General features: G+C 43.4%; 1 protein-coding gene across 3 annotated transcripts in view; it reads left to right on the forward strand.

Annotated features, from left to right (window-relative positions):
• Positions 1-13,876, forward strand: part of FOXK1 (forkhead box K1) — a 1,462,137-nt gene that overhangs the window by 793,311 nt on the left and 654,950 nt on the right. The gene's annotated exons all lie outside the window — the stretch shown is intronic.

Here is a 13,876-nt window from a genome sequence, read left to right on the forward strand (position 1 = left end):
AACTAGAATTGCTACAGCACTTTACCTCAGGAACACTCTGCTGACACAATTTGAGGGGCAGTCTGCTGGAAGGAGATGATTGCAAAAACATCCAAAAGCCAGTTCCACTCCTCAGAAATAAATTGAACAAACTGACCTAATTTGAGAAGGAGATGCCATTGGAGGAGGAAAAACATCTGATTGCTACCTCCATTCGCATCTTCACTTTATTAGGCACATTTGGTGATGGAATCTATGCAGGACGTATGGAGAAGTCATAGGGGGAAAAAAAAACAAGCAAAAAAAGCTGCCACACAACCGGACCCTTATTAAGTGATCATGGGCCATGTGTTTGAGACCCCTAGTGTAGCCCATGCAGCAAGGCTTCTCGGGGTGGCCAAGGCATCACCAAAATAAGCACAAGTACTCTCAATATGTTAAAAATAATCTCTAAAAGACTAAACACAATAAAAGGTATACAAATGTTTAGTAAAAATAATAAAACAGAAAACATGAGAATATTAAATATCCAAGTACAATAAACATCAGAGTTTCATCTCAGGAGAATTAAAAATAACACAGTTGGACAATTTCAAACAGATGAAGAAAAACACTACTTAACTAATCTCACTGTATTTGACTGTCTAAAGAGTAACTGTTCCCTAGCTAACTTAATACCACAAGGCAAGATGAGATGCTTACTTCCACAAGGGAAGGTGATAAGCTTCGAGCTATCCGACTACTGTGATAACTGACATAGATCTGTTGCATCAGGGTTCAAAGAAAACAAAACAGTCTGTTGTGTGAATTCCATCCTCTCAGTGCTGTTTATAGAATGACATCACATCTGAGCACCTGATTCTAGTACAGTGCACACTCAGCTTTTCTAAGATCTGTTGCAGTATTTGAAAATTATAGAACAATTTCAAAAACTTCTACTCTTTCCTTCCAGAATTCTTTGTTTAAACATAAATATTTAATCGGTTATAATGACACTGTTGATACATTTTTAACATAAGCATCTGTACAAGTCAGTGTGATAGTCAAATGACACAAAGTTGTTTATAAAGCTCCAGCTAATTATGCTGGCATATGTTACACATGCACTGCCCTATTCTCCCTGGCACGGTTGGCAATACCTCACATCGTCCAGAGGTAGAGGTTCATTTGGCTCAGTGGCGCTGACTCTACTTTCTTTAGTCCACCCTGGATTTTAGGTAGCTGGGGACTCTGTCCTATCAGTTCAGGATAGAATGAAAATTGACAACATCAGATAAGGAAGTTATGTACTCACCATAACATTCCATCCGTGTTGTCCATTTTCATTCTTCCTCAACTCCCCTCCCACCAACCTCTGTCCTTGAAAGCTTCTGGAAGAGCAAGTGGTTACAGGACATAGCTGTCCTTTATATTAAGCTCCAGATATAGCCTTCTTCTTTTTCTGAATACAAATATACCTTTCTGCTAAAGTCAGCAAACAGGATTTGAGGTAAGGGAGAAGCTGGACAGTTCTTGGTCGCCACAAGCTTTAGTAACAGCCAAGTCAGATCCGAACCCATCGGCTCAGGAGGAATGAAGATGAACAACATAGATAGAACGTTATGGTGAGTACATAACTTCTTTTTTTTTTCTGCATTACCGTTTGTATTATCTCCAGCTGCCAGGGTTTTTACAAAGTGTCTAGCTCCAGTCATAGCTCATTGCAGACTCAACGGATTTCACAGATTTCCTTACTTATAATATAGATGACTTACTTTGCAAAGTCTTTTTCCCAGGTGTCAAAAGTCCTTAGAATGGGTTTCTTCACTTCTGACCAGCCTGATATTCCAGATAAATGTTCAGAAATCTTCTTTGACTCCATCACAGAGGATTGTCTTCCTGAGTTGCCTTATAGACACTTCTCAGCAAAAAACATTTTTGACATGGGAAGTAGTAGATTTTTCTCTGGAAAAATCACATGGACCGTACTTGGTATCCTACAGACTGCTAAGAAGTGACTTGTGTCTGGCATACAAGGCTTTCTCTTTCTCATTGCCAGTGGACTTTCCACATATCAAGTCAGTTGGCATCAGAAGTACTTGGTCTAGGCATCTAAACCTCTTCTGCAGCATCAACAGAATAATTTGCAGAGTGATGTATATTTTGCAGAGGATACCGCTGCTGTGGAACAAGACTCCCTTCCACATGAAACAAAGTTCATCCATGTCCATTTTCAAATGCAACTTAGGTCTGTGGTTGGGGAAACAGAAAATGTACCTCAGGACTGTCCCTTTGCTACTAATGGACAGAGGCAGCTCATAAATGCTTTATCCCATGCATGGTTCCCCTTAGATTATCTGTGTTTTGATCCTGGTTATTGTTATGATGATGATTATTATTATTATGGGTAATGTTTAGTTATTGACCACGGTATGGGTAAGGCCAATCTGTAACCAAATAGGAAAGATAATTTTAAGCATGAAAAGGGAAATTGGCTAGGCTTAAAATGGCCGGCAAGGGTAACTAGCCTAGTACTTACCTATGAACCTGTGAAACTTTCCTGAGCTTCTCCAGTGTCTGACTTCTGCAAGAGAATTTTTCAGGATCTTAACCTTCATTGCTTCAGTGATTCTCATGATCCCTCATACCAGGTTGCACTGAAAATGTAGTGGTTTGTAAAGAACACATGGACCCACTGTCTTCATCCTCTGGAATTTCAAATCCAGTTGTATCCTTTGTTTAAAAAAAAGAAAGAAAAGGAACTGCACTGGTGGAGATGGCAAATGGCTTAAAATTCAGATATCTCCTTTTCTCTAGTGATCTCAAGTCAGTCTGTAACTTCAGATGAATCAGATTGTGCTTGGGGATTAGTTTCTATGGGGTAAAGGTGCAAGGTCTGTGGAATTTCTCACACAGGCCAAAGTGTTTAAATGTCAAAGAGATATTGACTGCGACCCATGCCTTAAAGTCTCATCATCATCATCTTTGATCCCTTGGACCTTTTTAGGTGATTACAAACAGCACTACAAGGATGTGATACAAAAACAGGCAGGGTGGTACAAGGTTGTAATCTCTGTGCAGGCTTGCTGTGATGGCTTGGGAGGTAGCACTACAGCATTCCTTAACCCTGCTAGCATCCCGTCAGAGCAAAATATTGTGGCAGGCAAGCTGAGCAGGAACATGAACATCCATGAATGGAAATTGAATGGTGAGGACTTCAAGAATTAATCCAGTTATGGGGATCACTTCAAATACATGCATTTGACTCTTTTCAAAACAAGACAGCTGAACAAATTCTAATCTAGGACTCCATGCAAACAAGCCTGGAAAACAGATACATTCTCTTTCCTGTTGTGAGGAATGTTCTTTTATGGCTTTTCCACTGATATCCAGGGTAATTCTGAAGATTCAGAAGGAATCTCCAAATGGGCCAGGCAACATTGGTTCTTCCTTCTTATGGAATTGGCTTAGGGGAGTTACCACACCCTTCCTTACAAATCAGACCTGCTCACACAAGACAAGGGGAGTTTGACACACTGAAGTCTCAAGCATCTTCAGCTAACTGCCAAGATGATTCAGTTCTGATACTTTTTTAGGTACTTCTTTAATGAGGACATGCATCAGGTACTAAAGGAGGCAAGAAAACTTGCTACTAGGAAATCACATATTGCCAAATGGAAACAAAGATTTTCTAGTTGGTGCCAAGCCCAATAACAGGGTCCTATCAGAGATTATTATGTACCACTGGTGCAGAAATATTTGTATGAGTTACCATCCACTGGCTTCTCTTGTTCCTCTGAAAAGCTATGTCATGCAGCCATTTCAGCATATCTGTCCATGGATCCTCCACTTGCTTCTCTGGTTTTAATGAAACAGTTTCTGAAGGCAGTTTTACAGAAGACTTCCTCTTGAGAAGATTGCTCCTTCTTGCGATCTTAGTTTTGTGCCGGAAGAGTTAACTGTCTCTCCATTTGAACCTGCTCATTAATCAGGTATGAGTTTCATTATATCAAAAAAAATTCTTATCACTCTGACACCTGCAAGAAGAGTATCTGAATTGCAAGTTCTCATGGTGGGTGAGCCCTATCTGTTATTTCATAGAGATAGGATCTCATTAAGAACAAATCCCTAATTAATGCCCAGAGTCATTTCACAGTTTACTTTGAATCAAGCCATCAGTCTCCTGGTCTTCTAACCAGGAAGAAAGGATTCTACATCTAGATGTGCTTAGGCATCTCGGGTGCTATCTTGACAAAACTAAATCCTTTTGAAAAGCAAATCAGTTGTTTGTTTCTTTTGCTGAGACTAAGAAAGAACAGCCTGTGTTAAAACAAACTGTTTCCCTGTGGTTGTCTTCTGCTATTGCCTTTTGTCATTTCCAGCATGGTAAACATTTCCAATCAGTATCAATGCATATTCTACTAGGGCTTCTTCAGTGGCATATTGGGATGGGGTGGACTCTAGAAATATTCTAGAAGCAGCTGCATGGTCCACTCTATATTATTTTACAAAGCATTAGAAACTGAATTATTTTTCTAGGTCCAGGGCAAACTTTTCTTGCACCATTCTCCATGGACTTCTGGATCCATCTTTTCCTTCCACCCAGGTTGGCAAAGCTTTGGTAATCAATCCATTTAGCATAAAGGTTACTGTAGCAGTGAGAATGGGAAACATAGTACAGATGTCCTTCAAGGATGCATCTGCAGTCCTAACAAATGGGTTGTCCTGGCCTCAGGCAGCCCTTCGGTCGGCCGGATTCCAAAGTCTGGGTCTGGCCTCGGCTGATGTCGCACTTCACCCGACGTCATAGCTGCAGTCCAGCGGGTATAAAGGCATCAGCCGACGCCATTTTCCTCAGTCTTTCTTGCCGCGTGGCGCCCGAAGCAGAAGCTGTTCGCAAGTGCCGGTCGGTCAGAACCAGAGATGGCTACTACCGAAGACTTCTAAAAAGCTAAGTACCCCGTTGGGGACTCTTTCTTGCCTCAGCCGATGTCAGAAAAAGTGAATAACTGTTTAACTTGTGGGAAACAAATACCTCATAAAGATTTCCACTCTTACTGCCTACCTTGTTTAGGCCAGACCACGACGTAGCAGCTTGTCTAGCCTGTGCTTCCTTCAACCGATGGACACTTAGACGTCGGTCGGAGTTTGCAGAAGAGTTTTTCGCCCGCTTTTGCTTATATCATGCCGCCGGAGACTCCGACTTCACAATTAGCTAAAAGCGTAAGGAAAAGGACCGATTTCATGGTCCGCTGTTTCGGCGAAACCGCGGTTAAGCCAACATGAGTGTCTCGGTTTCGCTGAAACCGAGTCCGCGGTTCTTCCTTTGGCCGAAAGCATGCCTCCTTCTACCGAGGCCTCTTCCAGCATGGCTGAATCTGCTACGGAAAATCCACCTGCTCTTACAGTTTCTCAGGATTTATCAGATACTATCCCCTTAGATGTATCTACTCCTGCACGTGGAGCTGCTAGGCCCCTGCATCCATGTCAATTAAGGCCTTTGCCAGGGCCAAAGCAGCTAAATCTTCAAAGACCGTGCCTGCTAAAACCCCCTCTCACAGGCCTACCTCTAGTACCCAAATGCTTAGTCTAGCAGAGGATCTCATTTCTTTGATCAGGGGAACCCAGTCTCACCCTGACAGGGCCTCTCACCCACCTCCAGAGAAGAGGCCTAGAGCAGAGCCCCCTGAGCCAGTTTCTTCAGATTACTCCTCTGATGATTCAGAAAATACAAATCCTCCAGAAGGCCCTTATTCTCCTTATGAGGACTCTGATGCAGAGGATTCCATACCTTCTGCCTCTCCTCCTGAGGAATTTTCTTTTGGGGAAACCTTGCATGCTATGAGGGAACAATTTCAATGGCAAGGCCAGGATTTTTCAGACTCTAGGAAGAGGCTTAGGACCTTTTTGCATTTACCACAGCATAGGCCTTTAGCTATTCCTCCAGTACTTACAGTTGTGGATGATGCATTTAATGATGCTTATACTGCCCCTGACTCACTACCACCGGCCCCTGCTAAGCCCGACAGATACTACAGGGTTCCGGACACACATTATCATTTGTATAAGGCTCCTATTGCAGATCCTGAAACTATTTCACAGGGCCCCAAAGCTGTAGCAGCTGCCTCTGCCAAAACCCTCCCTCTGAAAGAGAATCTAGGGCATTGGAGATGGGGTAAAAGTTTATACTTCTGCTACTCTTTCGGCTAGGGCCTTAAACTGTCAATTCCACATGATTCAATATCAGGAATTTCTGTTAGATCAGCTCACTAAAAAACTTTCCTCGCCTGAGCCTTTAGACCGTAAGTCCCTTCAGGATTTGGTGCATAACACTCAGCAGGTCAGTAATCATTCCTTAAAATGCGGCTATGATGCACTGGAGGCTTCCTTTAGATCAGCTATGACTGGTACAGTGATCAGAAGGCATGCATGGTTAAAAGAGCACTCCTTACCAGACCATGTAAAGGCAAAGCTGCTAGATGCTCCCATGGAAAAGCACAGTTTGTTTGGTTCCCCTGCACAGCAAGTGTTGAAGAAGGTGGAAGAAAAAGCTAAATCTGTCCGGACAGTCAAGGATTTCTTACAGGTCCAGCCTCCGAGGTTTAGTAGGAACTGGCCTTCCAAGAATTGGTCCTTTCCAGACACCACCAGAGCACAGAGAAGCAGAAATAGACGCCCTAGAGGCAGAGGCCAATCCAGAGGTGCCTACAGGGGACGTCAGTGGCAGCCTAACAGCCAGAGAAGTACTGCCACAGATCCAGCCACTACCACTTCCACAGGACAATCACAGTGACTTGGCTCTGAAACCGCCTACCAGGGAACAACTGGGAGCACCCTTAGGGCGGAAAGTTAGCCTTATTTTCAGCAAATTGGCATTACATTACAGGAGACAAATGGATTTTACAGACAATAGACAAAGGCTACAGGTTTCACTTCCATACTCTTCCAAGGAAGAGAGGAATGCCAAACCTACCTCCAAACCAAAGGACAAACGCTCTACAGCAAATAGACCACTTACTAAGGATGAGAGCTATAGAAAAGGTACCGGCTATGGAACAAGGACAAGGATTTTATTCAAGGCTTTTCCTGGTACCAAGAAAGGAAAACCAATGGAGACCTATCCTCGACCTGTCCGCTCTAAACACATATCTCATTGTTCCAAAATTCAAAATGCTGACCCTACAGCAACTTCTTCCCATGCTGGGCAAGGAGTCTTGGCTGGTGACTCTGGATCTCAAGGAGGCATACCTGCACGTCCCCATACGACCAAATTGCAGAAGATACCTCAGATTTCTTGCAGGATCAGAGCATTATCAATTCTCAGCATTGCCTTTTGGCTTATCTACTGCGCCCAGAGTATTCACGAAATGCCTGGCATCAGTAATTGTTCATTGCAGGCTTCAGGGAATTAAAATTTATCCATACCTGGATGACTGCCTGTTACAAGCGGACAGCAAAGACAAAATAACAAAAGATTTGAAAAAGGTTATTCACCTGCTGCAAGCCCTGGGATACACAGTCAACACAAAAAAGTCAAGGCTGATACCATCCCAAAGGATAACCTTCTTGGGTGCAGAAATGGACACATCAAACCAGATGGCATTCCTCACAGCAGAAAAACAGAGGCAGCTACCACTTTATTTCATGGCATTAACAACGCAGAACCAGCTTACAGCAAGGAAAATCCTGCAAGCCCTGGGTTACATGGCATCCTGCATAATATTAATTCCGCATGCCAGACTACATATCAGGAAGTTACAATGGTACCTGAGGAATTTATGGTCTCAGCACAAACACAGCCTAGAAACCCAAATTCCAATAATTCCATGCCTGAAGCAAGAATTCCAGTGGTGGGCCCAGGCCTGTCAATTGAACAAAGGACTGCCCTTCCACAGGCCTCACCCAAGCCAGACTATCACCACGGACGCCTCAGACCTAGGTTGGGGGCACACATGGTGGACAAGTGCATACAAGGCTTATGGACTCAAGACCAGATGAACCTACACATAAATCAAAGAGATACTGGCAGTAAAACAGGCAATTCAGACATTCAGACCATTTCTTCAACAGGGTCAATTGCTGATAAGGACGGACAACACCACAGTTATGTGGTATATCAACAAACAGGGAGGCACACATTCATATCCTCTATGCCGGATGGCAATGGACCTCTGGAATGTGGCCCTGAGCCTCAACATTCAGCTCCAGGCCATATTTGTGCCAGGAAAAGAAAATATACTAGCAGACATCTTAAGCAGAACCACCACGGATGCCCACGAATGGATGCTGCATCCAGATATCTTCAAAACCATCACAAGGAAATGGGGACTGCCAGAAATAGACCTATTCGCATCCCCACACAACCACCAATTGAAAAAATTCTGCACAAGGACATACCACCCACTTGCTTGGAAGGTGGACTCCCTATCCTTCAGTTGGGAAAACCTGACAGCATATGCATTCCCACCTCTTCCTTTGATACACAAAGTGCTACTGAAGATCAAAGAAGATCACCCAAGGATCATCTTGATAGCTCCAGACTGGCCGAGGCAACATTGGTACCCGCTACTGAGGAGTATGTCCCGGGAACATGCATGGCCTCTACCCCTACTACCTCTTCTGCTAACACAGAACAACTTCAAAATCCTGCATCCAAACTTGAAAACACTGCAGCTAGCTGCTTGGAACATTACATAAGGCAAAATAACCCAGATTTATCTCAAAGGGTTAAAGACATTATCCTGGAGGCTCGCAGACCCTCAACAAGGAAAACTTATTCAGCAAAATGGAAAAGATATCTCATTTGAGTGCAACAAAGGAGTAGATGCATCATTGGCAAACATAGCTAACATCCTGGAATACTTAGCAGAGCTTTTCCACAATGGTCTGTCTTACTCCTCCATTAAGATTCATGCATCAGCAATTTCAGCAGAATACAACATGGATCCTCCAGTCTTTTCTCAACCTCTACTCAGGCAGTTTCTCAGAGGAATTAAAAATGTAAAGCCACCAAGGAAACCACCATTGCCTACATGGGACTTGAACTTTGTGTTAGAAAAGTTGACACTTCCCCCTTTTGAACCAGCAGCAACAGCAGAATTACAGTACTTATCTTGGAAGACTGCATTCCTGCTTGCAATCACTTCAGCTAGACGGGTTTCTGAATTACAGGCTTTAATGGCAGTACAGCCCTTCCTTATCTTCCATCAGGATAGAGTGTCCATGAGAACTAATCCTACCTTTATGCCAAAGGTGGTCTCCAGGGTATCATTAAACCAAGCAATACACCTACCAACATTCTTCCCCAACCCGCAGAACAGGGGGGAAAGATTGCTGCATACCTTGGATGTAAACAGACAATTGCGCTACTACCTGGACAGAACCAAGAACAATAGAAAATCTGACCAGCTTCTGGTAGCATATGCAACAGGAATGGAAGGAAAAGCAATTTCAAAACAAACAATCTCAAAATGGATAGGAAATTGCATTAGATTTTGTTACTCTTTTCATGGAAAGCAAACTCCAGAAAACATCAGACCTCACTCCACAAGGGCTACAGCCACTACTACAGCTTTCTTACGAGGAGTGGCTACCAAAGACATTCTAGAGGCTGCTACTTGGAGCTCCGTGCATACATTTGCCAAGCATTATAATCTACCTTTATACTCCAGATCCCGAGCAGGTTTTGCCACTGCTGTTTTGCAAGGGATCTTAACTGCACCATAAATCCTTAGTGCCTCCTCCCCCAGTTTGGCTATGGTATTCTACCCATTTGTTAGGACTGCAGATGCATCCTTGAAGGACATAGTACAGTTTTGTACCTACCATAAATGTAGATGTCCGAGAGGTATGCATCTGCAGTCAGGATTACCCACTCTCCTTCCCCTCTGTGGTACTCCTAGGGTATTTGCCCATCTTGTAGCTAGCTGGGGGAATCTATTATGTTATATTTGTTTGTATATATGTATATACATGTTTATTTCTATTTGCTCTCTATTGTTTGGAAACATTTGCATTTATCCAAATTTAGCCTTCCTAGAGGGCACCTGGCATCTGGGGCAAGAAACTCTGAGGAAAATGGCGTCGGCTGATGCCTTTATACCCGCTGGACTGCAGCTATGACGTCGGGTGAAGTGCGACATCAGCCGAGGCCAGACCCAGACTTTGGAATCCGGCCGACCGAAGGGCTGCCTGAGGCCAGGACAACCCATTTGTTAGGACTGCAGATGCATACCTCTCGGACATCTACATTTATGGTAGGTACAAAACTGTACTTTGTGTAAGTTGCACTTGCGTATGACAATAGGTGTTCTAACTCCTCACTGCCGCTGTAGCTGCACCCACCTTACATGTCTCCTACTTACTTTTGTATATAGTTACATGTTGGGGTATACATTTTTGATGGCATTATACCTTTTTGAAGTTCAGGATGAGTACATTCCTTCTTTTCTTATGGGCAAGAAAGTCCTGAAGAAAGCTTCACTTCTACTGCTGATTTTCCTCCACAGGGTTAACCAATCAGCAGTCAGAACAAAGGTGTGAGAGGGATCCAAAGCTTTTGGAAGCTGGCCAATTGTTCTGTCCTGGGCAGAACAAACCCACATAGCCTAAAGGCTACTGCAGCAATGGGAAATTCAACCATCTACTAAGTGCAACTAAGAGGGGTGTGCTATCCTTTATTGTGACATTATTTCATTCTCAAGATATTAAATTGCTAAATACTGTATAATACAGCTGAAGAACATACAGCTATGTGTATCATTTTTCCCCTTTCTGTCTTAACCAGTGTGTGCTTTCCATCAGCTTTACTATTTCCCATATGGCTTACATATTCCACATAAGGAGAGAGCTGCTTAGGGATACTGATAGCCCTGCATCTTCATCCTACAGCAGATTGACACTGGCCCATGAGTGTATATGCACTTCAGTGCATGTGCAGTTTCTGACTAGCAGGCATGGGCAAACTACGGCCCGGGGGCCACATGCGGCCCATTAAACGTTTTGATTCGGCCCTCCAAACTTGAAAAAATTTAATAAATTAACCTTGTTAATGTTTTATTTCCCCTGCAATTCTGATGTTTCCTCACTAGATGGTGCACTCTAGATATATTGGCTTTGTTAAGGTGAAGCGTAGGCCTATTACTCCACGTTTGCACTTTATCCTTTGACCCACCGCCCCTCTATGAAGATGAGCGGTCCCAAGAAAAGGAAAGTGGACAGAGAATGTTGAGTGTTCAATAAGGAGTGGACAAAATATTTTTTCACTGAACACCGATCATCTGCTGTTTGCCTGATATGCCAAGAAACTGTGGCGGTTTTTAAGAGTATAATATTAGCCGTCACTTTGCCACAAAGCACGCTAATTATGCTAGCAAGCTCTCAACAAAAGAACGGGAAGCTGCTGCTGAGAAGGTGGCAGCTAATTTGAAGGTTCAGCAAAGTTTTTCACCGTCAAACTGCCATTCAAGAGTCAAGTACCAAGGCCAGTTTTATGCTTTCATTCAAAATAGCAAAGGCCAGCAAACCACTGTCTGAGGGCGAGTTTTTAAAAGAATGTATGGTAGAGACAGCAGGTATTTTGTGCCCGGAGACCAAAGACAAATTTGAGAAAATCAGTTTATCACGGCGGACAGTGACTACGCCGTGGAACTAATAGATGAAGATATCACCAGCAGATTAAACAAAAGGCTAAGTCATTCACTTTTTATTCTTTAGCACTGGATGAAAGCAACGATGTCAAAGACACTGCTCAGCTCCTCATTTTTATCCGAGGAATCAACGAAACTTTTGAAATAACGGAGGAGTTTTTGACAATGGAGTCTCTGAAAGGACAAACACGGGAGAGGACTTGTTTGAACGGGTGTCTGCTGCCATCGAAAACATGAAGCTTCCTGGAGTAAGCTTGTTAACGCCACCACAGATGGATCTCCAAATTTAACGGGAAAAAACGTTGGCCTGCTGAGGAGAATCCAGAATAAAGTGAAAGATGAAAACCCTGACCAGGATGTCATTTTCCTCCACTGCATCATCCACCAGGAATCTCTATGTAAATCGGTGTTACAGCTGAATCATGTTGTGAATCCTGTGGTGAAACTCATCAACTTCATACGCCGCACAGGGACTTCAGCACAGTCAGTTCATTGCGTTCCTGGAGGAAACTGATGCGGATCACCAGGACCTGCTTTATCACTCCCGTGTCCGCTGGTTGAGTTTGGGCAAAGTGTTTCAACGAGTGTGGGAGCTCAAAGAGGAGATTGGCGTGTTTTTGGAGCGGCAGGGGAAGACTGATGAATTTCCTGAGCTGAGCAACAAGAGCTGGATGTGTGACTTTGCGTTTGCTATGGACGTATTTTCACACTTGAATGAGCTCAACGTGAAACTGCAGGGGAAGGAGCAGTTTGTGCATGACATGTACACAAACGTGAAAGCCTTCAAATCCAAGCTGGCTTTATTGTCCAGGCAGATTTTGAACAAGTCATTCACTCATTTTCCTAGACTAGCCACGCTGAAAGAGGCCGGAGCAAAAGTAAAGAAATACAGTGAGTCACTGGATGCACTGCACGGAGAATTCTGCCGTCGGTTTTGGATTTCGACAAAATTGACAAGTCACTTCAATTGGTGGCCTTTCCTCTGTCACAAGACCCGAAACAGCTCCAGAGGAGCTTCAGCTCGAACTGATCGGCCTTCAGTCCGACCCTGCCTTAAAAGAGAAGTTCAGCTCTCTGAAACTAAATGACTTCTATGCTTCACTCAATGATGCCGCTTCCAAATCTAAAGGCAAAGCAGATGATGTTGGCTTTGTTCGGCTCTACCTTCGTGTGTGAACAGACCTTCAGCGTCATGAACATCAACAAAGCCAGCCACAGATCCAAGTTAACAGACCTACACCTCAGATCCATCCTGAGAATCGCCACAACAAAACTAACTCCAGACTTTGATGCGCTGGCTAAAAACGGAGACCAACAACACTGCTCCCATTAAAATGTGTGTGTCTCCGTGATACGCACGTTGTTAAAATAAACAGCGCATGCAGATCAAATATAACGCTTCACAGACTGACTTGCTGCAACTGTTTCGTCCTTGCACTGGTCGTTGTTGACTTTTGGCACCGGGAAACAAATTGAATAAAAGGAACAGGACAAGTACATCTGCATCTCCTACCGTTTTTGAAAAAAGACAGTCAGGAGGAGAGTAATGGTGACATCCTGAAGGATAACAGAACTTTCAGTGCTTTAAAATAAAATGGTCATTTATTTGATTTTCAGTGTTTAAAGACTCATTTCGAAGTCAGAGATTTTATTGTAATGCTTTTCTTCATTTTCATTGGAAATTAAAGCACATGTTTTCTCCATATCCCAAGATGTGTATTTTTCCCCCCAATGAGGTGATGTTTTCAAAGCATGCCATCTATCTGCTCCTGTTCCGGCCCCTTTGTCAAATGTTAGAACTCAATGTGGCCCACGAATCAAAAAGTTTGCCCATCCCTGGACTAGAGCATGCTACCTTGCTGCTTGTTGGGCATATGGGTCCAGGTCTTTGTGTGTCCTTTCCTAAGATATCCCATTTCCATGGGTTGTCAGTACTGCAGTGGTCTAAGCTGCTTTTATGTCTTGCAGGATAGGTGAGCTAGTATCACCTGCTCCTCTCTTGCCAGCTCCTCCACTACCCCAGTCAGTGTTCAGTTTTGCATTGCTTGTATCACAGTTAGAGCTTTAGTCATCTGCGCACTAGAGACACGCTGTTTTTTGTACATTTGTTATAGTAGTATATTGCAGATATTTGCAGACAAGAGGGCATTGTTTTGATTTCCACACTTCAGCTTTCTCTGTATCTATAAACAAATTGCTTAAGTATTGGTCCTGATTTACATGTGGGCCTTACCTGGTTACCAGACTCATGAGTAAAATAATTAACTCGG

This window comes from Protopterus annectens, chromosome 12.part0, assembly GCF_019279795.1.
Source record: "Protopterus annectens isolate FY-2018-M chromosome 12.part0, PAN1.0, whole genome shotgun sequence".
Taxonomy (NCBI): Eukaryota; Metazoa; Chordata; order Ceratodontiformes; family Protopteridae; genus Protopterus; species Protopterus annectens.